This window comes from Mustela erminea, chromosome 3, assembly GCF_009829155.1.
Source record: "Mustela erminea isolate mMusErm1 chromosome 3, mMusErm1.Pri, whole genome shotgun sequence".
Taxonomy (NCBI): Eukaryota; Metazoa; Chordata; class Mammalia; order Carnivora; family Mustelidae; genus Mustela; species Mustela erminea.
The window spans coordinates 36,642,281-36,666,308 of NC_045616.1; the positions used below are offsets into that span (position 1 = coordinate 36,642,281).

At 35.2% G+C, this 24,028-nt stretch overlaps 1 long non-coding RNA gene across 1 annotated transcript; it reads left to right on the plus strand.

Annotated features, from left to right (window-relative positions):
• Window positions 1–15,182: 15,182 nt before the first annotated feature.
• On the plus strand, window positions 15,183–21,173 carry LOC116586071. The gene is made up of 3 exons (XR_004283881.1): window positions 15,183–15,243; window positions 18,789–18,996; window positions 21,045–21,173. It is a non-coding gene; the product is annotated as an uncharacterized LOC116586071 (long non-coding RNA).
• Window positions 21,174–24,028: the final 2,855 nt, after the last annotated feature.

Sequence of the window (24,028 nt, forward strand, 5' to 3'; positions counted from 1 at the left end):
CAGTACCAGAACCATTCCCTAGGCCCAAAGGGGGTTTCTGTCACCTACAAAGTCAGGCTCCTGGAGTGCTGTATCCACTCCTTAGAGGGGTCAGGCTTTTGTGACTCTCAGCCTACTTGGCTGGCCTGGCCCACACAGTAAATTCTCTCAGAGACATAAACCCAATAGTAATCTGTCTCGTGCCTTGTTCAGGGCAATCTGATCTCCTTTCCGGGTGAGTCTCTATTCCCATGAGGCCAGGAGAGCACAAATGACCTGCTGGAGCTCACACAAGTACAATAGCTTAAGGCCTGGCATGGAGACTGCCAGTTCACATGTATTTGCTGGCTTAAGCTACACCCTGTGGATTATACCTGGGTGCTGTCATTGCTTTTTGAAACTTGGTGTCTCAGGTAACCACTCTGAGAGGACAGATAGTATAACCAATATGTGTAGGGCAACTGATTCATGTGGCAATGCTGACCAATGGAACATGGAAGCCAGTGAGTACATTTTTCTCCCATCATTTTCCTGGAGAGATTCTTCTGAGACACATTTGCCTATAGGGTCTCTATGAATATATAATTTCCAAGCCTCAGCTTCCTTTTCCTCTCAATCTTGATTTCTTTAAGGATTTATATCCCAAAGCAATACTTATTACTTTATATTTTTATATATATTTATATCCCACAGAAATAAGTGTAAGCGTAAGTGTAAGCATATAAGGCACTAGGATTAGTTTTCTAGGCAAATAAATCAGCTATCTACCCATCTGAAGAGAATGTATAAGTCACTGGCAAGCTGCCTAAAAATCAGAGTCAATACATTAAACATGTCTTTCATTCATGGGGAAACTACCTATCCCTTTAGTCAAACTGTAGCTACTCCTACCTACAACTTAGATATACTCCATTATTTTGTTTTTGTAGCACATGATATTGGGAAGTAGGAAACTTGAAAAGGTGATGAGAGATTTCTACATTGCTTTAGGAGAGAAAGGTGACAGTGAGGTAGCAAGGAAACAAACTAAAAAAGGAGAAATGTGACTAACATTGTGCCAAGAGCCCTAAACACTTTAATGTGTTTTGGAGCCATTACTGCTATAAAATACAACTCTAAAACGGATTTTATAATAATTGTCTGGATTGTTGGGAAAAAACTCTAATTACATTTACTATATTCTATGTAAAGAAGGCAGGAAATTTCCTTAGAGAATTCTCAACTAAACAATTATAAAAATGTCTTAATGTTTAGACTGGATCTAGACATTCAGAGAAATCTAGCCATATAGAACACTCTATTCTCTAAGGTTCCAGATCAACATTTAATTTTATCATTTTTATGAAGTTAAATATTTCCATATGGCAATCTGAAAATATGTAGAAACACGCTCATTGTAGTGAGGAAAGATCAGTGGCATACCCAACTATTTTTTACCTCTGCCTTCCTGAATGAAATTAATATTCCTAAATACAAACTAAAGAAGGTGAGGAGAGAGAGAGAAAATGTGAATGGACCCAAAACTAGGAAGGAGAATAAATTAGTAAAAAAAAAAAAAAAAAAAAAAATCTGACAAAGGAACCTGATTGTTTCACTGGTGAATTCTACCAAACATTCACAGAACTAACATTAATCCTTCTCAAGCTTTTCCAAAAACAGAAGTGCAGGGAAAACTCTCTAATATATTCTATAAGCAGCATTATCCTGACACTAAAATCAAATACATTACAAAAAAGAAAACTACAGAACAATTACCTTTTTTTTTTTTTTAAAGATTTAATTTATTTATTTGACAGAGAAAGACAGAGAGAGAACACAAGCAGGCAGAGTGGCAGGCAGAGGAAGAGGGAGAAGCAAGCTCCCCACTGAGCAGGGAGCATGACACGGGGCTCAAACCCAGGACCCTGGGATCATGACCTGAGCTGAAGGCAGCAGCTTAACCCACTGAGCCACCCAGGTGCCCCAACAATTATCTTTATGAACAGGGATGTAAGAAATCCTCAACAAAATAATATCAAACCAAATTCAACAGCATATTAAAAAAATTATACACAATAATCACATGGGATTTTTTTCCTGGAATGTACGTTTCCTTCTACATAAGAAAATCATTCAGTATAAGATATCAGATTACCAGAATGAAGGATAATAACTATATAAAAACTATTACTTCAATTCATACAGAAAAAGTACTTGACATAATTCAACATTCCTTCATGATAAAAACACTCAAAAAACTAGGAATAGGGGCACCTGGATGGCTCAGTGGGTTAAAGCCTCTGCCTTCAGCTCGGGTCATGATCCCAGGGTCCTGGGATCGAGCCCTGCATCAGGCTCTCTGCTCGGCAGGGAGCCTGCTTCCTCCTCTCTCTCTGCCTGCCTCTCTGCCTACTTGCGATCTCTGTCACATAAATAAATAAAACAAAATCTTTAAAAAAAATAAAAAATAAAAAAAACTAGGAATAGAAGGAAACTACTTCAGCATAAGAAATGACATATATAAGAAACCCATAGCAAAAAACATACTCAGTAGTGAAAGACTGATAGCTTTTTCACTAATATCAGGAACAAAATGCCCACTTTCACGACTTCTATTCAACATGGAATTGTAAGACCTATCCAGAACAATTAGGCAAGAAAAATAAGAATGTCATCCAAATCAGAAAGAAGAAGTAAAGTTATCTCTATTCAACAGATGACATAATCTTGTCTGTAGACAATTCTAAAGAGTCTACCAAAAAAACAAAACAAAACAAAACAAAACAAAACAAAAAAACCTAGAATAAACAAATTTAGCAAAGTAGCAGGATATAAAGAGAACAGCAAGCAAACCTCAGTTGCAATCTTAGTTACTAACAATAAACAATCTAAAAGGAAATTAAAAAAAAAAATTCCACTTAATACTTAAGAATTAACTTATCTAGATAGATAAAAGACTTGTACAATAAAAACTACAAAAACAGTTCTGAAAGAAATTAAAGAATACATAAATGAAGAAATAGACATCTATGTTCATGGATTGCAAGAATTAATTGTCGAAATCTCAATACTATCCAAAGTGGTATACAGAATTAATGCAATCCCTGTGAAAATCCTAGTGTTTTGTTTTGTTTCTGAAAATCTTAATTTTTTGTAGAAATAGAAAAATCCCATCTAAAATTCAAATATAATCTAAAGGGACTCTGAATAACTAAAATAAAGAAAAAGAACAAAGATGGGGATTCATACTTCCTGACTTCAAAGCTCAATATAAAGCTACAATAACCCAAACAGTGCATATTCTATGCACCAATAGAATAGAACAGAGGTCAGAAATAAACCCTTGAATATATGGTTAAATGTTTTCAACGAGATACCACCTAATATCCATTAAGATGATTATCAAAAAAGAAAGAAAAAAAGGAAGGAAGGAAGAAAGGAGAAAAAAGAAATGATGGCAAGGATGCGGAGAAATTTTAACTCTTAAGCATTACTGTTAGGAACATTTAATGGTATAGCTGCCATGGAAAATATTACAGTGTTTCTCAAAAAAATTAAAATGAGAATTATGATATGACCTAGCAATTTTACTTCTGGGTTTATACTTTTAAAAAGTATACTTTAAGAAAAGTCTCTAAGAGATATTTATACAAATATTCATAGCAGCATCTTTACAATAAATAAAACACAGAAACAACTCAAGTGCCTACCAACAGATATAAACAGATATGTAACATGTACTATACATGTACAATGGAACATTATTCAGTCTTATAAAGGAAGGAAATTCTGACATATACTGCAACATGGATGAATCCTGAGGACAAAATTCTAAATGAAATAGACCAGTCACAAAAGAAAAATGCTGTATGATTCCACTTTTATGAAGCAGAGTAGTCCAAATCATAGAGATATAAAGTAAAATGGTAGATGGCTGGGGGTGAGGGGAGGGTGATATGACAAGAAGTTATTGTTTAATGGGTACAGAGTTTCACTTTTGCAAAACGGAAAGAGACCTGGAGATGGATAGTGGTGTTGGTTGTACAAGAATATAAAATGTACTTTATACCTGTGAACTGTATAGTTAAAATTGGTTATGATAATTTTATGAGTATTCTACCACAATTAAGAAATGAAAAACATATGGGAGATAGATATATATAAGGCAGAAACTGTTTTAAGTACCTCACAAATGATTTCACTAAGAAAAAATTTAAGGTAGGTTTTATTTATTTTTTCTTTAATTTTTTTTTTTTTTTAGGTTCACTTATTTATTGGAGAGAGAGAGAGAGAGAGAGAGAACACTAGCAGGGGGAGGGGCAGAGGGAGAAGCCGACTCCTTGCTGAGCAGGGAGTCCAATGCAGGGCTTGATCCCAGGACTCTGAGATCATGACCTGAGTCAAAGGCAGACACCCAACTGAATGAGCCACCCAGGTGCCCTTAGAGGCTTTAGAATTATTAACCATAGGAGAAGTGGCAAAACATGCCCAAGTTCATACAGCTGGTAGCAGAGAAAGCTTGACCTGAACTCAGGCAGTGGCAACAATGTCTGTACTTCTGCACTCTCAACAATCAAAATGCCATCTATTCTTGACAATGCAGGTGAAGACAGACAAAAAGGCCCTTGTGTGAAATTTTTATTTTTTATTTTTGATAAGAGGAAGTGGAACAGTAGTTCTTAGGTCTAATATCAAAATGTCTTCTTATGCCTCAGAAGATTTTGAGCCTTATTTTCAAAGCTGCTAAAAATGATCAGGGAAGTAAATATTTAAAGGGATGAAGAGAGGGGCACCTGGGTGGCTCAGCTGGTTCAGCATCTGACTCTTGATTTCTGCTTAGGTCATGATCTCACGGGTCCTCTGACTGAGCCCCATGTCCGGGCTTCACACTCGGCAGGGTCAGCTGGAAGATTCTTTCCCTCTGCCCCTCCCCTCACATGATCTTCCTCTGCCGTTCTCAAATAATAAAAATCTTTTAAAAAATGAAAAATAAAAAGAATGGTAAGAAATGAATGAGCAGGGCTCAGTAGCAAGAACTGTGACTGTGACTGAACTGGTGCTGTGCTTTTTGATGGGAGTGAGAGCACACTGTAAATATCGGATTCACAAATGAATTTTCTCTCTGAGGTCAGGGTCTATTTTGTGCCAGGCTGGGTGCTCAGCACTTTCATAAATGTGCCTTAACTTCATCTCTCACAGTGATTCTGCGTTAGGGAAACCATTATCTATTTATTACCATAATGTTGTTTTATATTATGAAGAATATTCCAATTTGAAAACCATTTTTCTCAAAACAATTTTTAACATTGTATATATTGTTAGATAATGATAAAGTATTGTCAGTTTTCTTGGACTTGGACAAATTCGGTTGAGGTATTTTCTTGAAGTTTTGTTTGATTTAAATCAATTCATTAGAGAGTTTAATTCCCTTTATCTCCAAATCACATTTTAATTTCTATCTCCCCACAGGAAGTATGCTTAATGAATTTATACTGTATTTTTTAATTTAATTATGTTCTTATAAAATGTGCACTATTTTTTTCTGTGTATGCATTGTTCCTTCCAGAAACTACTTTCCCTTTACTTACAGGAAACAAATATTCTCTTTACACCGGTAAGAAAATGGGCATTGGTTTATGGCAAGTTAGTTACATCTTGGTGCCTATGTTCTTTCTAGAGCATTTAAAACGTGCCATTTTTGCACTGATGGGCCACCTGGACCTTAGAACTTTGGTCAATCCAACGCTTTCACTTTAGCCTGCCATACTTGTCCAAGACCTGTCAGTGTGTGCCTTCTATGTGTGAAGTTTATTTTTTTTTCTACAGGTGACAGTAATGTGCTTGCTCTTATTCAGCAAGTTAAAATAACTAAAACAGTAATTGTTGATACATTTAAATTTGAAATTTCCATCAATCTATGTAAATGCTTGCCTATCATTTGTCATGATCAGTGTCCATGGGAGCTGGAGGGGAAAACAGTTCAATCATCACAATTAATACTATTAATCCACTGTCATATTTAAGCCTGTAGTGTACTGGCTCTAAGAAAAATAATTATCTGTAAAATATATGCCAGAAAAAAGAAGAGCACATTATTAGAGGATGCATGCTGACCTTTTACCTTAGAGTAAAATGGGCTTATGATTTATTTCTATACCAATTAACTATAACTTATGAGAAATTGCTAGCCAATTAGGATAACATAGAAAGGTGACCTTAAAGGCTATTCTTGGGCTTTAAATATAATTCAAAATATTGTTGATAATCTATAAAACTCTATTTTATGATGTAGTTAATTTAGGTTTCAAGGTGAAGTATGGAACTGAAATAACCAGCTGGACTCTTCAAACATAATGTCTTGCTTTTAAACTACCTTTCCACATTGATTTTTCTGATTGAATAGTACTTTTTATAGTAAACATATATTTTATATTCATTAATTTTAAAGATTCAGTAATACTCCATAAGGTAAATTACTTGCAAATAACACAATTTTGTAAACCCATAGTGATAAAAGCACATTAACATTATTACCAATCAAGTACTGAATTCAGTATTAGATTTATACTTTCAAGTTCAAAGAATTACACAGCATGTTTCTTAAGTAAGTAAAAATATCACTACATAACTGAAAAAAGAATATGTTTCAGGGACGCCTGTGTGGCTCTCCTCTTTAGGTGTCTGACTCTTGATTTCTCCTCTGGAGCCAGCTTGAGATTCTCCCTCTCCCTGTGCCCTTTGCTTCCTCCTAACACCACCAACACCTTGCGTGCACAATCTCACTCTCAAAAAAAAAAAAAAAAAAAAAAGTTTCCTATTGGAAACAAGTTCAGAAGTACTAAAAATTATGGTACTTTTTTTTCTCTCTAGATTTCTACCTCAATCTAACAAATGTGGTTGATAGTAGTTTGTGAGATTATCTGCATCAGTACAGGCTTATCTAAAACACCAATAAATTGTCAAAAGGTAGATTCTGACATCAGCTAGAAAAGTGATAAAAATACCTAAAGGGCAGAAGAAGTTTAGAATCTACGCTTACATAAGAAAACTTCAATTTAGTTTTTAACACATCCTTTCCATTTATACTAGGGGTCAGGGGAGACAAAATTTTTTACATTTTAAAGTGTTAATCTTAGAAATATAATTACTACATTCATTTACTTATAGTTAAGAAGTGAATATTCTGGAAAGAATATGTTAACAACCAGATTATTGATTTATGGCTTTAGGGCTTGGTTATCTATACCAATAATCTTTTTATAAAAATGATTTTATTGGGACGCCTGGGTGGCTCAGTTGGTTGGGCGGCTGCCTTCGGCTCGGGTCGTGATCCCGGCGTCCTGGAATCAAGTCCCGCATCGGGCTCCTTGCTCGGCGGGGAGCCTGCTTCTCCCTGTGCCTCTGCCTGCCACTCTGTCTGCCTGTGCTCGCTCTCACTCTCTCTCTCTGACAAATAAATAAATAAATAAATAAATCTTTAAAAAAATTAAAAAAAAATATTTTATTTGTCACAGAGAGATATCACAAGTAGACAGAGAGAGGCAGCCAGAAAGAAGGGGAAGCAGGCTCCCTGCTGGAGCAGAGAGCCTGATGTGGGGCTCAATCCAGGACCCTGAGATCATGACCTGAGCAGAAGGCAGAGGCTTAACTCATTGAGCCACCCAAACACCCCTATACCAATAATTTGATATGACTAGAATCTCATCAGTATCTTGTTACTAGCAATAGGATATTTAATGCCCAAAATCTACTATTTGGTCACTTCCTATATTATTCTTCTTTTCTGTTCCCTTCCCTTCACTGTCACCCCCCCCCATCTTTCTGCCTCCCTCCTCTGGCCTACCCTCCCTCCCCCTTCTCTTTCTCTCTCTTCAGTTCAGACTTTTTCTACCTGTTATTCTTCCTAGTTCAATTCTTAAGAACTTAATATTTGGTACACGTATTGAACTTCTCATGGCTTAAATGTTGCCTTTTCCGTAAACCTTTAAATAGATAAAATATTTTTCCCTCTCTTTCAATAGATTTTCCCTAATTCTGGCATAATAAGCACTGCATTTGCTCCACATTTTTTATGTGTTTCCTAGCCCTCTCCTTGACTACCTGAAAGACAGGGCTAATGTTTTCCTTATCATTGTATCCTTAGCCTTAATACAATTTGTGAAACACAGATTTGTAATGACTGTTTATTTTGTAGATGAATACTTGCATTTTTAGGTTAATTTTCCCAATTGTTCAAATTAAGTTAATTTTGTTCTCTTTGGAGACTTTCAAAGGGGACAGAACAGGGTTAGTGCATTTTCCACTTTCAAAGTGCCAAGTCCATGTGGAAGGATAATACATCTAAGAGATGCTTTCCAGCAGTCTTCTACAATCTTCTACAACCAAGCCAAGAATCTGAAAATTCCAACATTGATCTTCCCAACCAGAGGACTTGGGAATCTCTTACATGCTACAGTTGAGTCAGGGAAGTACTGAAATTATGTTTATTTTTTCCACATATCTTTGGACTTGGGTGAAATGCAACTTAAGTATTTTGATCCAGGAGTCAGAATATAAAATGTTAAAACATGTAGTAATAACAGTAACTATAGTAACTATGATAGCAACAAAAACAGCAAAACAATATTTACTGATAGTCTTCCATGCCTAAAATTGTTGACAGACATTAGACATTTCTGGGGATTATAATTTATTTTTTAAGAGTATGAAAATCCTACTTTCAAGAAAATCTTTTGAGGCCGTCAGATAAATACTGCTCTTTACATGGTTAATTTACAAGAAACACTACAGAGTACTAAATGGTCTTACTTGAGAAACTTGGGCAATAGGCAATAAATACATTGCTAAAATTTATATTTCGAAGGTAAAACAATTTGGACCATCATTATCAATGAAGAATATTAGAAAGTGAAAGTAGGTTTTTAAATGGAACAGTAGTAAAAAAAAGCAATGAGATTCTATTTATAAATTATTTGCTGCCTGACAGTGTACTAAGTACTAAACTTTTGACATTTCTAACTTTATACTCAAAGACAAAATGCTATTACTATGCTCATTTTATAAAATGGGAAATAGGTAAGAAAGGGTAAGTAACTTCTACATTGTGACTCAGCAAGTAAGTGTCTGGATTAAATTCAAACCCAGTTTGTCTGCCTGCTTTAAAAGGCTATGCTATTAATTACTAACTCCTTCAGTTTTCATAGTAAGATGACTTCTCACTACTATGCCAGATATATTTGCTCTGCACTTTCCCCCTTACTGGGAATTGGCTGTTCTTCTAGATTTATTAGTTAGTTGCTTAAAAAGGAAGGGAGAGAAAGGTTTAAAAGGTTACTGCAGTTTTGGGAGAGGACAGAAGAATATTTCTGTTGCGGAAAAAAGGAAGAATGTCTGACGACCTCTTTTTTCCTTCCTTATTTATTATGATTGCATTCTTTAAACTTTATATGAAAGAAAAATCTAGAAATTAAAATACCTACCATACATGGAGCACAGTGTGTGTCAATCACTATGTTAAATACTTTACATATATTACCTCTAATTGTTAAAATACTGCCTCAAAGTAAATGTTAGTTTCTTGTTTTATAAATGAGGGGAATGAGGCTCAGGGAGATTAAATGATCTGCTCAATGACTGCAGATATAGTTGTCCTATAAATTCTTACAGAGAATAAAATGCCCGTGTACTCTCTACTCTAGCAAAGTAGAGGAAAAAAGACTGACAATATTGAGGAATGGATAATCTTACATACTGGTAAAAACAGAGCATCAGCAGAATGAGATGATGCTGGAGAAAGATGTTTTCTCTCTTGGATTATGAATTTGAAGTTTCTACAGATGAAGCAATGACCATTTTAAAGGATGATACTAATATACCAATTGATAGTGTACTTATCACTTAGGGAACACTTAGACAGCATTCTTTATAATATAATCTCCATTCTTTCAAGAACCTTGTGAGGGAGGTGATGTATGTATTTGTAATTCCAGATTACAGATGAAGTAATAGAGACTTCGAAAGTTTTAAGGTCTTGTCCAAAATTATACAATTAATCAGTGAATAGAATAAGGATTCAAATGTATCACTAGTTAATACCTTGCCCTATGCTCTTACCTAAGGAAAATATCTTATTAATAAAATTATGTTAATGATATCTTTTTAATAACAATCTATGAGTTAAGTGTAAATTACATCCAAAGTAACATGTCAGGCCAGAGGGCACCTGGGTGTCTCAGTGGGTTAAAGCCTCCACATTTGGCTCAGGTCATGATCCCAGGGTCCTGGAATGGAACCCCACATTGGGCTCTCTGCTCAGCGGGGAGCCTGCTTCTTCCTCTCTCTCTGCCTGCCTCTCTGCCAACTTTGATCTCTGTCTGCCAAATAAATAAATAAAATCTTGAAGAAAAAAAAAACATTTCAGGCCAGAAAAATAGAGATTTTTTTAAAAAAGATTTTATTCATTTATTTGAGGGAAAGAGAACATGAGCAAGAAAGCACAAGCAGGGAGAATAGCAGAGGGAGAGGGAGAAGCTGACTCCCCACTGAGCAGGGAGCCAATATGGGGCTAGATCAGGACCCCATGACAACCACTCAAACTGACAGCCACCCATGCACCCCTAGAGATTTTTTTTTTTTTAAGTAGATAAAGAGTGGCTATTCCTGGCTCACAGACTTTACTCCCATTCAAGACTTATCATACATTAAGATGCTGTGCCCACAATCAAAAACCGTATCAGTTGGAACTCAGCGGAAAGTTGAGGAATAGCTGAATGACTTTGTGACTACCGAGAATGCTACCTATCCCTTTAGCACATGCATCGGACCATCCCTTACCTTTGTTCTGAGAATGAGTCCCAGGATACTGTGGTATCAGAATCTCTTCTGCTCTGCAGCTGAACTCTTAAACCAAAGGCTATTATTATTGGAACTGACGGGGGCTGGGATAAACAGAAACTTAACTATGTATTAATGACCAGGTTATTGTATCTCAGGGGAACATAAAAATCAAGAATTTAGTATATATTTGACAGTCTGTTAGGACTTTTTAGTATAATGGGAAAGTATAGACTGAGTTTTAGAATAATTAAGGAAGATTTGTGTTTTGACATGCAAATATAACTCTAAAGTGTTGATTAATGGACCCATGCCAACAATAGGGAGATCTCTAAAGGAAAACTACAAGAATTTGCAATATTTTTTATCAGTGACTTGGATCATGACACAGAAGCCACCCTTTCCGTATTTGTGGATGACAGATTTAGGAGGATTATCTAATATATTTCATGACACTGGCAGATTTCAAAAATCTAGATAGGCTTGAATGATGGACTAAAACCAATAAGAAGAAAGAAATAAATATAAGATTCCCCATTTAGATTAAAAGCAGGTTACATAAACGTAGATTCAGAGAGTCCTATCTCAAAAGCTGCTCAGTGAGAAAGACTAGATGTTTAAATTGGTGACAGAAGCCAACAATAAGACATAAATAATAAATTCTAGGCTGTTTTAATAGTCTTACAAAAGTATGTAATACCTATATGGCAGTACTTTTCAAAGTAGACTTTAAAGATCCATTATTGAATCTTGAATCAATTAGTGGGTTCTAAAGAGCAAATTATTTTATTTTTTATTATCAAAAAGAAGAGAATAGAACAGAACAAGATTGATGGAATAAAAAATACAAGATCACATTGTTCATACAAAGGAATAATTGGGGGAGGTCCAGGTAGAGAGACATATAGACTGTATTATCAACTACATGGGGGCCAGAATTTTTTACTATTGCAATTACTTCTGAATATCCAGTACACAGACAATAAGAGTGCATGGCATATGAAATATACTCAATAAATGTTATGTCATGAATTACGATGAAAATATATATATTTTTTACTATGGCTCATGTGAAAATGTTTAGGAGCCACGGCCTTCTGTCACTCTGCCTCATCAAGACACTGGAGCACTGGAACACCTGAAAATTTTGTAAGGTATATTAACATATTATGGAGACTACAAATGAAGTTTATCAGGATGGAACTATCTGATTTAGAAACAACACTACTGTAGAAACTAAGGGACTAGTGATTTTTTTTTTTTTAAAGATTTTATTTATTTATCAGAGAGAGAGGGGGGAGAGAGCAAGCACAGGCAGACAGAATGGCAGGCAGAGGCAGAGGGAGAAGCAGGCTCCCCGCCGAGCAAGGAGCCCAATGTGGGGATGTGGGACTCTATCCCAGGACGCTGGGATCATGACCTGAGCTGAAGGCAGCCGCTCAACCAACTGAGCCACCCAGGCGTCCCAGGGACTAGTGATATTTAACACCAAAATATTCTGGGACTGCACAGAGATATCCTTACATAAACAAAGAACATTCAAGTGAAAGAATGAACATTTCAACAGACCCTACACTAGGAGGCACACTTTATTTTTATGAGAGAGGGAGTGAGACGGGATATAGAAAGCATGTGAGCAGGGTGGATAGGCAGAGGAAGAGATAGGGAATCTTGAGCAGGCTCTAGGCCCGCTCAGAACCCCAGGTGGGGCTCAGTCTCACCACCCAGAGATCATGATGTGAGCCAAAATCAAGAGTTGTAAACTTAACCAACTGAGCCACCTAGGCATGCCTGGGAAGCACACTTTTAAAAAAAAATTCAGAAAAAATATTCCCAGTATGAAAATTGCTCCCAATGCTTTTATTATTGTAGTGTGTTGTTACTGATATGTTTTAAAGTAGATAAACTGGTTAATTTACAAGGAGGATAGATACTGTAAATTCTTTCCTGAGTCTACTTAATTTTTAGTTCAATATGTTTGGTGTAAAGATTATCTCCACATTTAAAAAAAATAATAAAAAATAATATGCTGAGTGAAATAAGTCAAGCAGAGAGAGTCAATTATCATATGGTTTCACTTATTTGTGGAGCATAACAAATAGCATGGAGGACATGGGGACTTAGAGTGGAGAAGGGAGTTGGGGGAAATTGGAAGGGGAGGTGAACCATGAGAGACTATGGACTCTGAAAAACAATCTGAGGGTTTTGAAGGGACGGGGGGTGGGAGGTTGGGGTACCAGGTGGTGGGTATTATAGAGGGCACGGATTGCATGGAGCATGGGGTGTGGTGCAAAAATAATGAATACTGTTATGCTGGAAATAAAAAATAAATAAATAAATAAAAAATAATAATAATAATTAGTTGGTTCGTTGTTGGCTGTGCTAAAGTTAATACAATACAGAAAACAACTGCATTATAGTAACAATGTATTAATTAATGCAGCCACTTTCATTGTCTTTGAGAGAGAGAAAAATAGACCAAAAAACTTGTTTGTAATGACTGTTTTTTATAATAGAATATTTCCTGTTTTCTTTTAAACAGCATCAGTTACTCCTCATGAGATAGCTTAGAATAAATTGAATTAGATTTTCTTTTTAAATCCAACCCAAATTCTAATTAGATGGCCACTGAAATAGTTTAGCTAATTCATCATAGAATATAAGAAACCCACTAAACTGAATGGAATTATTGGGATTAATAATAGATCCAGAATTCAACAGTTTCAACTCCAATGGTAAAATATCTTACAAATAAATATGAAGAATTAACTTTTTTTCTTAGAATCAGATTGACATTTATTATCATTTATTATATAATTTATAGTTTATTATATTTTTAAAAGACAAACAATACTTTTCAAAATTTTTAGAATTTAGGGGATTGTTTTCTGATTATAAACAAAATATGCAATTTTGTAGATAATTTAAAAATAGAAAAAAGACAAAAATAAATTACTTATCACTACTCAAAGCACACTGTTAACTTTCCAATGCATATTTTCAGTTATTTTTCACACATATTTTTAAAATTTGGGACTATATTAAAATTAATTTGTAAGATATGTATTCTGTTCCAATGACCTTTTAGATGATTCTTATGCTGTATTTTAAAAATATTTTTCTAACTATAAAATATGTTCTATTATTTTTTTGACAGGAAATGTCCTACCCTGTTACTATTTTTTTCCTAAATAATCTATTTTTCTTTTTTCCATCCATGAATATTGTATAACTCTCCCATATACACTTATACATATATAAATCTATTCCTGAAATATATATAATCAGATATACAATTAAATCTGCCTTTGAAAAAGACATATATGTCCAACAGAATCTCTTATTGCATTTCTTAAACAGTAAATTTATCCATAAAATGTGACAAGATCATGTGTTACTAAAATTTTCTTTCCCCCAAGAAAGGGAAAAGAAGGGAAGAAAGAACAATTAAAGTACTTCCCTAAGGGAAATAGTTAGAATCTGAATATTTTAAGGAATATGCATCAATCTGGGGTTAAATAAAACCCTTCGGAAACTTACCAGTCTGTAAAACGGAAATGATAAGAGGGTATAAAATTCATCATAGTCTGAAAATCAACCTGAGATATAGAGAGCTTTTATTTATAACTTTTACTGTTGTATGGCCATCTAAATTCTTTATTATTACAGTGATTTGTATTCCTAGTTAAAGTCACTGTTTTACGCAGTAACATTCTTTTGATTGAATACTGTGTATCAAACACAACTGAATATTGGATATGCTATATTATTTAACAGAAAGTGACATCAGTGGTCTCATGGTTTTCAAATATTACAATTATTAAGTTAAAAATTCAGATAATCACATAGGAAAACACTGTTTAAAAAAACAAAACAACAACAACAACAACAAAAACTCATCACAGATCTGAAAAAACAATCATTCAACTATCCATAAATTAATTGTAGTACAGCCGAGGACTTTAAAAATGGCTTACTGAATTTGAAAAGAACTGAAAATCACATAGTGTTCATAAGTAGAGTTGCTTCCAAATAAAATTAGGATAAAGGACAAGATTATTGAAATGAAGATAAAGAATATAACTTGTTTAAAAAGTTATCCATGAATAACTACCTATCTGTACTAAAATACTATCTGTTGTGGGTTTAACAGAACAATGAAGTAGTTGTCAATATTGCAGAATAGTTTTAGATAGACTTAACAAGCAAAATGAAGGAATGAGCAAAAAAGGACATTCAACTTCTCATCTTAACAGTCTACACCTGCAATTTCAAGAAAACAAAGGGTAACACATGCTTGGCATTATTTAGTAAGCCAACATCTCATAATGGAAGTGAGAAGGAGCTCAGAAAATGATCTTGACTTAACTAATGTGCTCAGAAACCACAACCTGAAATGAATGAACAGAAAAATACAGAAGTCAATAAGGCTAACTGGATGATATCTCAATGGTAAGGAGAATCAGATAAACTACCTCTACAGTAGTACACACAACACTAATGAAAAGGAATGATAGGAAATACATAAAATTCTCAGGGATGGGCTAGTTTCCTTAGTGTATCTTCTGTGCCAAGCACTGTTTTAAGAACTGGTAGATATAGTAATAAATGAGATTAATCTTTAAGTCCCTATTCTCATGGAAATATTTTTGGGTAGGCATGGGGCTGTGGGGGTGTAGAGGGATTTGGGAGTGGAGAATATAGCTAATAAACTACTGAATTACTACTTCAAAAGAACAAACAAACAAAAAGGAAAAGATAATTTTAGATAGTGGTAAGTGGAGAAAGAAAGCAAAATGGAATGAGAGCAAGAAAAATCCATCCTGGAATTTGAACAATGTTTTAGGAAACAAGATTATTATAATTGATTTTGCAAGCATAGTCCAGATTAACTTTAAGTGCATGCAAATAATTGGGGACTAAGCTCTGAGAGTAATACAAGGTAGTGAAAACTAATAGCAAACTGAGTCACAAGATTATAAGCTGAGCCTTCTCAGGTATTAAAGACATTATATATTCTAGTTTCTACTCATTCTTTAGAATGTACTATCCAGAGGCATGCAGATAAAGAATGAGACTCAACAGAATTTTGTGGAATTTAGGAATAAATGTTAAAATATTAGACTTAAAATATCAGTGATTCCTGGCTTTATTACTAGTTTTAGTAATTCAATTTAATAAGTTTTCTTCCATATTTCCATATTATCATCTAGGCACTGTAATAAGATTCTTCAAAAACACAATGTGAAAGCTCTTGGGGAATTTATTAATTGGTATAAATGAAAGATTGCCAATATTAGAACAAAACAAATAGCATAGGGGAAACACATAGCGTTGTCAATATCTAAGGAGTTGTGATAAAGAGAAACTTTGAGATGTTCCATATTCATAAAGATTGAAACATGACTTCTAAAACAGTACTGAAGGGTTTTATAAAGTCAAATAGGAAACATTCTAAAAGTATGAGCATTTGAAAGATTCATAAACATCAGTTACAAATGCTTTATTCTGACATGGGAACATGCACATGGGATAAGGTATGTTTTGAATGTTTAGAATATGTGGTCAAATATAGGGTTTATCCTTTTTCTTATACAAAGAATTTATTACCTAAAAGGGTGATTTTTACTTATCAAGTGGATTTTAAATATTTTGTTCAAAATATTCAATTAATAACTTTGCCATTATAGTATATATAATTAAGAATTAGGAATAGTGGGCGCCTGGGTGGCTCAGTGGGTTAAGCCGCTGCCTTCGGCTCAGGTCATGATCTCGGGGTCCTGGGATCGAGTCCCGCATCGGGCTCTCTGCTCAGCAGGGAGCCTGCTTCCCTCTCTCTCTCTCTCTCTCTGCCTGCCTCTCCATCTACTTGTGATTTCTCTCTGTCAATAAATAAATTAAAAAAAAAAAAAGAATTAGGAATAGTACTGTAAAATCTAACATTTCTCCAAGGACTATTACATAACATGCTTGTGAAAATACTGCAAGATCAAATACTACGTTAATAGGCTCTTGCTGAAGATCATTCTTTTTTTTTTTTTTTTTAAAGATTTTTATTTATTTGTTATATAGAGAGAGAGAGATACAGAGCGCAAGCACAGGCAGACAGAGTGGCAGGCTAGAGGCAGAGGGAGAAGCAGGCTCCCTGCGGAGCAAGGAGCCTGATGTGGGACTCGATCCCAGGACGCTGGGATCATGACCTGAGCCGAAGGCAGCCGCTTAACCAACTGAGCCACCCAGGCGTCCCAGATCATTCTTATAAATTAAAAAATTTGTTCACCTGTGAGAGAACTTGAAAAATAGTTGATGACTAACTGATTAATGTGCTCTTTTTTTTCATTTTTTTTCTTTTCATTTTTTGACCAACAAATTAGTGTCCATAACTTAAAAGCCCTATGTATTTATAAAAATGATTTCTCAAATTATACTTTTACTAAAAATAACACATAAAACAGATATTGTGGGTGTCAATAATATCTCCTAACTTTTATTTAATTAAATGTCCTATTTATGCAATTTGATGTACAATAAACTAATTAGATAGTTAGAACATGTAACTAGATCTTGCTGCTATATAATAAAAGACCTTAACATATTTTGGACAGAAAAAAGGAAATAATCATCCAAGCTTTGCTTTAGGTATTTTAAAAAAGCATAATGGTATCTTAAAAAGAGATCAAACAACATGGTACAAATAACGGTAGTATTTTCCAAGGAATCTGTCTGGAACCAGTTTCTGTGGATCCCCTCTTAGAAAACACAAAAAGTAACTATACCTCTTTTTGCATACAAATTAGGAATTCAAACACTGTAATATTATCAGTAATGTTATCTCAAAATGATTATCAGATTATCTTTGAAAGCATATTATAAAAATTGTGATGGATAAGAAACCCAAAGTCAACAAAGCTGGAAGTAGTTACATGAGTTAAGACAGCCTTATATTTCTGTAGCCAGACCAACAGTTGGTCAGTTACCAATGTACCTCCTTTTTCCTACTAGTTAAATCTCTGGAAAGCAGTGGTAAGTCAATTTTTATAGAACACTAACTATGTTAAATATGATGATGGAGGAAGCTCCTGAAAAGGTGGTCTCAAAGCATCTATACAACTATCATCAACTCAAGCTGAAATCATTAGGTGCATGTTGATGAGGAACTTTATCACAGATAGATTAGGCTGACAACTCTTGAATCTTATAATCATTTTTAACATCACTACAATTGAGATAACCACACATCATGTATTACACAATGTGGTACAACATGAATTATACAAACTACAATAATATATTCTTGGGGGGAAAAAAAGAACCTCTGAAACTAACTACCAGTCTACAGATAATACAGTGGTTAAAGGCTCAGGTTAAACTATTCTGTGAAGTTGTTAGCAACCAAATTCAGAGTTTGGAAAATTCTGGAGTACATAAGTAAGCAGCACCAACTATTAAATCATATGAGAAAAAAATATAACAGCAGAATGATTAGAGAGTAAGGGAGATTTAAGATACACGAAAACCAAACAAAACATGTGAAACAACTCATTTCGATCCATATTGCACTATCAATTATAGAAGACGTTTTTGAGATAATCAGAAAATATAAGAAACAGACTAGGTATTAGATGATATTATAGAATTCTTGTTTATTTTGTAAGGTGTTAAACAAAATGTCCTTATCCATTGAGACACACATAAGAAATATTTACTGGTGGTGTTATGTAAAGTCAGAGATTTGCTTAAAAAGAAAACTGGACAAACCACATGAAGAAAAAAAGTTTGTGTATGTGTGTTATGGGGGAATGTGTGTTATGGGGGAATGTTATTTAGGGATAAATAAAAATTTATCCCTTCATTTAGGGATAAATGAAATAATTGCAAGACATTAACAACTGTAGTAGGTAAGAGGCAAGTAAAGAACACCCCCAAAGAGGTCTAGGTCTCAATCTTGAAAACATATGAATATGTTGCTATATGTAAAGGGATAATTAATGTTGCAGGTATGTTTGCTTATCAACTGACCATAAAATGGACAAATTTTCCTGAAGATCTAACAGTGAAAAGGAGAGTCAATCTATGCAATCATAAAAGTTCTTATAAGTGGAATAAGGCAGAACTGGGGTAGAGACAGGGATTTGGCAATATGAAAAGGATCTGGCCTGATGTCCTGGGCTTTGAAGACAGAGGAATGACACCACAAGGCTGAAGGTAAGCTCTAGAAGTTGGAGAAACAAGAAAACAGACTGCCCCTAAGGTCCAGAAAGGGAATCTGTCCTTATTTTGAGCCCACTAAGATGCATTTCTGACTTCTAATCTCTAGAACTATAGAACAGTATTATCTGAGTTTTAAATCACTAAGTTTATGTACTTTTCTTTTAGCACCAACAGAAAAATAATGTACTAGGTTATGAGTACGTGGGTTTCATTATTCTCTTTACTTTTGTTTTAACTTTAAACTTAACCATAGTAAAACTTCAAAAAATACATGAAGATTCCGAGAAGTATTTTCCATAAACAATTTTGCAATTAAAGTCCAACAGCGAAAAAGGCTTAATTTAAGGATATATGAAATCTAACTTATATAACATGACTAGTTATGAAGATGTTCTTCATATATAACCAAAGATATTAAAATTTGGTACAATTATTTGAGCAATATGGTACTGTTAAAAACAGGGGGAAAAAGTGGGCAGTGTCTTTACAACATTTGAGATGTCACATTTGTAAATGCAAACTATACTGAAAACTACATGATGATATCATCAATTAACAGATTAAGGAAGATGGTATATACCTTTTATGACTTTTTGTGTTATTGACTGTTAATTTTGGAATTTTGCAAGTGAGGCATAGTTACAACAATAAATCCCCCTATAAACACTAGATTTTAGACCAAAAAGTCAAAGAGTGATAATCTATTATTTTCTTAAAATGTAATTTAAAATTATATTTTATTCAGTAGAATTATATTCAAAGGATGGGGATTTTTTTTTTCTATCATCTGAAAAACAATTCCCTATATCCCCAAAGAAAATTAACTTTGCTTCAATGCAATTAAAAAAAAAAAGATTATAGTACAAAGAAAATGAAGATTACTTAATGAAATTTTCCCTCTAAAAATCATTTTAAAGTAACAGTTGTAAGACGTTCGAAACTTTGGTATAGCTTATGACTCTTGATCTCTGGGTCTTGAGTTTAACCCTACTTTGGTCATAAGAGTTTAGTTTTCTTAAAACAAAGAAATAATAAGAAAAGGTGACATAGTAGCAAATGATTTCCAGTGTTTGGCCTGTATATGTGATTCTTGTGCAATGATGTAACACTATCAGAGAGAGCACATAGCTTATGGGGTTTTGGAATACAGGTGAGGTTCAGTAGGGTGGTGTCCCGAGCTGACAACCAAGAAAGAATTCTTGAGACATCTTCAGTGCAAAATGGTGGTTTTATTAAAGCATGGGGACACCACCCAAGAGTAGAAAAAGCTGCTGCACAGGGATTGTGAGGGGTGGCTCTTTACATACTTGGGAGTTGGGGGAGGTAAGAGAAAGGGAGGTTTCAAAAGGGTTTTCATATGTTAAAGAAGACCCTCGGGATACTGGGGGCCTGACTATTTCATCAAGCTAAGGCTGTTTTTCCCTCTGACAAGGTATTAACACTAAAATAGTTGGGACTTTCCCAGAAGAAAGTCACACAGGAGTGGGGGGTGTCAGGCTATCAGCTTTGCTTTGTTCTCAGCTAGCCTTCCACCCCCTCACCAAAGCAAAGGACAAATGTTTCTCTCCTTATTCTATGAAATTGGCAAGAGGCATAATATTTCTTTTACATAAACAGTCCATTTCACTTACCATGTAAAAGAGAGGGAAAGAAGGAATGTAAAATTCAGTAATGGAAAACTGATATAATGGTAAAACTGGAGAGAACAGGTGCATTTTTCCTCAACAGTGTAGGTATTGGTGAGACCCTATATTTGGTTTTATGGCAAAAATTAGAAAATGGTCAATATTTACTTTGAGAGTAGGTACTTACCTCAACTGTGAGCCAAAGAATCAACTTGATTATTTCATAGGTGTTCCATCTCAACTTGTCTACACTGCCTACAGCAACATGTGCAAGTGATGATTTTGCTAGTATTTCCAACATTCTCTGTAGTTAAGGTTTAAAGGGAGAGATAAATATGTGAGTATCTACCTCAGAAGTAATATTTAAAGCTTGTTTTTATGTCTGCACTAATCCTGTCCTGTACTTATCTTTTCCAGGGAATTACTGGGGAATTGAATTACTTTGCTGAAGGGCTACACAATTCTTGGGCAAAACTGGCTGGTATCTTATTAGCATAGAAAAAGATGCCCATCAAAGTAACTTCAATTTGCAAATAAAACACTGATGAATGAAACAATAAAACGGTGAGAAAGGCTACTTCTTATCCATGGGGAAACACTAAGGGCCAGTGTGCTGAAGTTTTATGCTAATACAAAATTGGTTCCAACAAAGTACCCAGTTTTATAACCTAACAAATTGGTGCCAACTTATTTAAATGGTCCAACAGCAGGGGGAAAAAAAAAAAACAAAAAGAACGCCATTCAAGAAACATCTGTTTAGAAGAAAAGTCTGGAATCATTAAAAATGTATTCATTATAAGATAATTAGTAGGAATGAAATCAATACTGACTTGCCTCAAAAATATGATTTTAATACATGTGGCAATAAACAGTGACTGGTGTAAGTAAGTCTTGTCCTTCTTATGCTAAATTAATATTTGTAATATTTATTATTGAATGACACAAATGACAGAAGTCTCTCATAGGCTAATTCAAGATTAAGGGAAATATTTCATCATGCTATATACAGAGTAACAGGAAAAATAAAAGAAAGAGATAAAGAAAAGAGAAACTTAGATTTGTTCAAAGATAAACTGAGGAACATTAAAACTTTCAGGAGTTTATTTGAGCAAAAATCTATTAGAATTGGGCAGCTCCAAACCAAGAGAGGCTAGGAGTGCTTCAGGAGCTCCAGAAGAGACTTTTATAGAGAAAAGGTAGAAGCAAGATATGGAAAGTATTGATTAGCTATAGCTTGAAGACAAGTTGGCTGTCTTTAGCATTTTCATTTCACAACCTTCAAGCATTTAGAGGTTTAGATTTTGGTTTGCTTAATAGGCCATCATTTGAGCATCAGAACCACATGAGTCTAATGACCCAACTGTTTAATTAATTTAACCATTCCCCTTATTTGGTCATCCTCTTATACATGAGAGATTAACCAAAAATTTGGTATTAGTGCCACTCTCAGTTACCATCACAGTTAAATTACTCTTATCTCATTGTGAAACTCAAAAAATATATCAGATTTATGAGAACTGTTTATGCTGTTCATCTCACTGTTCCTCTTGTTTCTGTTTCTCTAAGTTCAGTGCGATCATCTGATGTACTGCTGATAGCTCTGAATATGCATTTAAGACCTCTGACAGAACATAATGTACCAGGGAGACAACAATGGTAACTACTATTAGTATAATATCAAAAGACTGACATGCACTCCTTAGCTAGAGCTTCTCTGAACCAGGCCAGTTGGTACTGTAAAGTTTTTTCCGGCGAGATAAACACAACACCAGGCAAAGTGGGTGCAAGGCAAGATTTATTAAAAACACTCTCCGGTGAAGTTTCAGGGCTCAGGAGAAGGGGAGCCAGGAAAGTTGCGCCGGGAGGAGGTGGGCACCCTCGGGCGAGGTTCTGCGACTGGAAAGCAGAGTGGCAGAAGTCATGCCCAAGGCAGGGAGGAGGGAACTTTTAAGGGGTCTCGAGGGGAGCTCAGGGGTCTTTTGGCAAGTTTCCCTTATTTGAATATTTCACCTGCTCGTCGGGGTCCTACTGGTCCACAGGAGCCCGGGGCAGGGGTCTCAGATTCCTGCTTGTCAGGGTCCCATTGGTCCATGGGAGCCTGGGACGGGAGGGTCTCAGATTCCTGCTTGGGCCTTTGTTCTCCTGTCCGAGCTCAGGTCTTGTGGCGGGAACTTTCGCCATCTTAAGTAGCCCTTTCTGCCAGCCCAACAGGTAAACCAAAGAATAAACCAGATAAACCAAAGAATGTAACTGAAGGGGCATCAAGCTGTTTTAGCCAAATAGCTTGTTTCTTATATTTGCTATAGTACCAGAAATGATCTACATACAGATGGAAGCATTTGCTATGGCAAAGACTCCTTGTTCAGCCAGTAAGTATTTTAAAGCAATTCTATTATCTAAAAACACCTTAGCAAGAAAGTCTAGGGACTTTTGTTCTGATATGCCCTTAGCCCTAGATTCAAAACTAGTTGCCATGACTAAGGAGCACTGTCTTCCCTTTATTAGCAAGAGAAAAAGCAAGGAGCAAAAAGGCAAAAGGAATAAAGGTTTCATGCTGGAAATGAAAATCTTGTCCTTGATCTTAAGAGACCTATTCACCTCAAGATGTTGTCTATTCCTGGGAGGAAACTCCTTAGTCTATTTTAATCTAGATCTCCAGCTGGTTCCAAGAATTGAGCAGAGCCCTTCTTAACTGGGGCATGTGGACCCAAGGTTCAGTTTGGTTATTATCTGGGTAGAGAGGAGAATCCGGTGTGGTTCCTTCCAAGGAAGTTCAGGGGCCATCTTTATTCTTAGCAAATTCCATATCACAAGGGTGGAAGAAGACCAGAAACATTAGTTTGGAGAGATAGAGCCAGATCTCTGAGGAAGCTAGAAGAATCTGGGATCCAGCTTGGTTTACAGAGACAATGAAGAGACCTAGAATCTGATATCCACAAGATTGTTATAATTTTCTACTGAAACATATTTTTTTCCTCTACAATCACCCTCATTTCTATCAAAGATAATCACAGTAAGACTAATCTGTTTGCAAAATAAGTCAAGTCTCATTAAACTTGGCCTGATTATTTATATAAGTACATCAAGAATAGTGACTGATGACATAGGCTCTTTTAAAGTCTGCCTTGTTGGAAATTTTCATAAGTTATCTTAGATTGGACTTTTAAAAGCCTCTCTAGTCTAAGAAGTCAACCCTAGAACCCACCATCAGATTTCACCATAAGTACCTATAGATTTGGGTGAATTCCTCTCCTTTTGTGGTCCCCAAGATATCCTAAGTTTACTGGGCCCACCAGGGAGTAACCTCCTTACACGTGGTGGTAAGGTTCCCAGGAACCATGTATATAAGGAAACAAAACAGTTTTTCCAAGGGGCTTTTACTGGCTCCATTAAGTCAACCT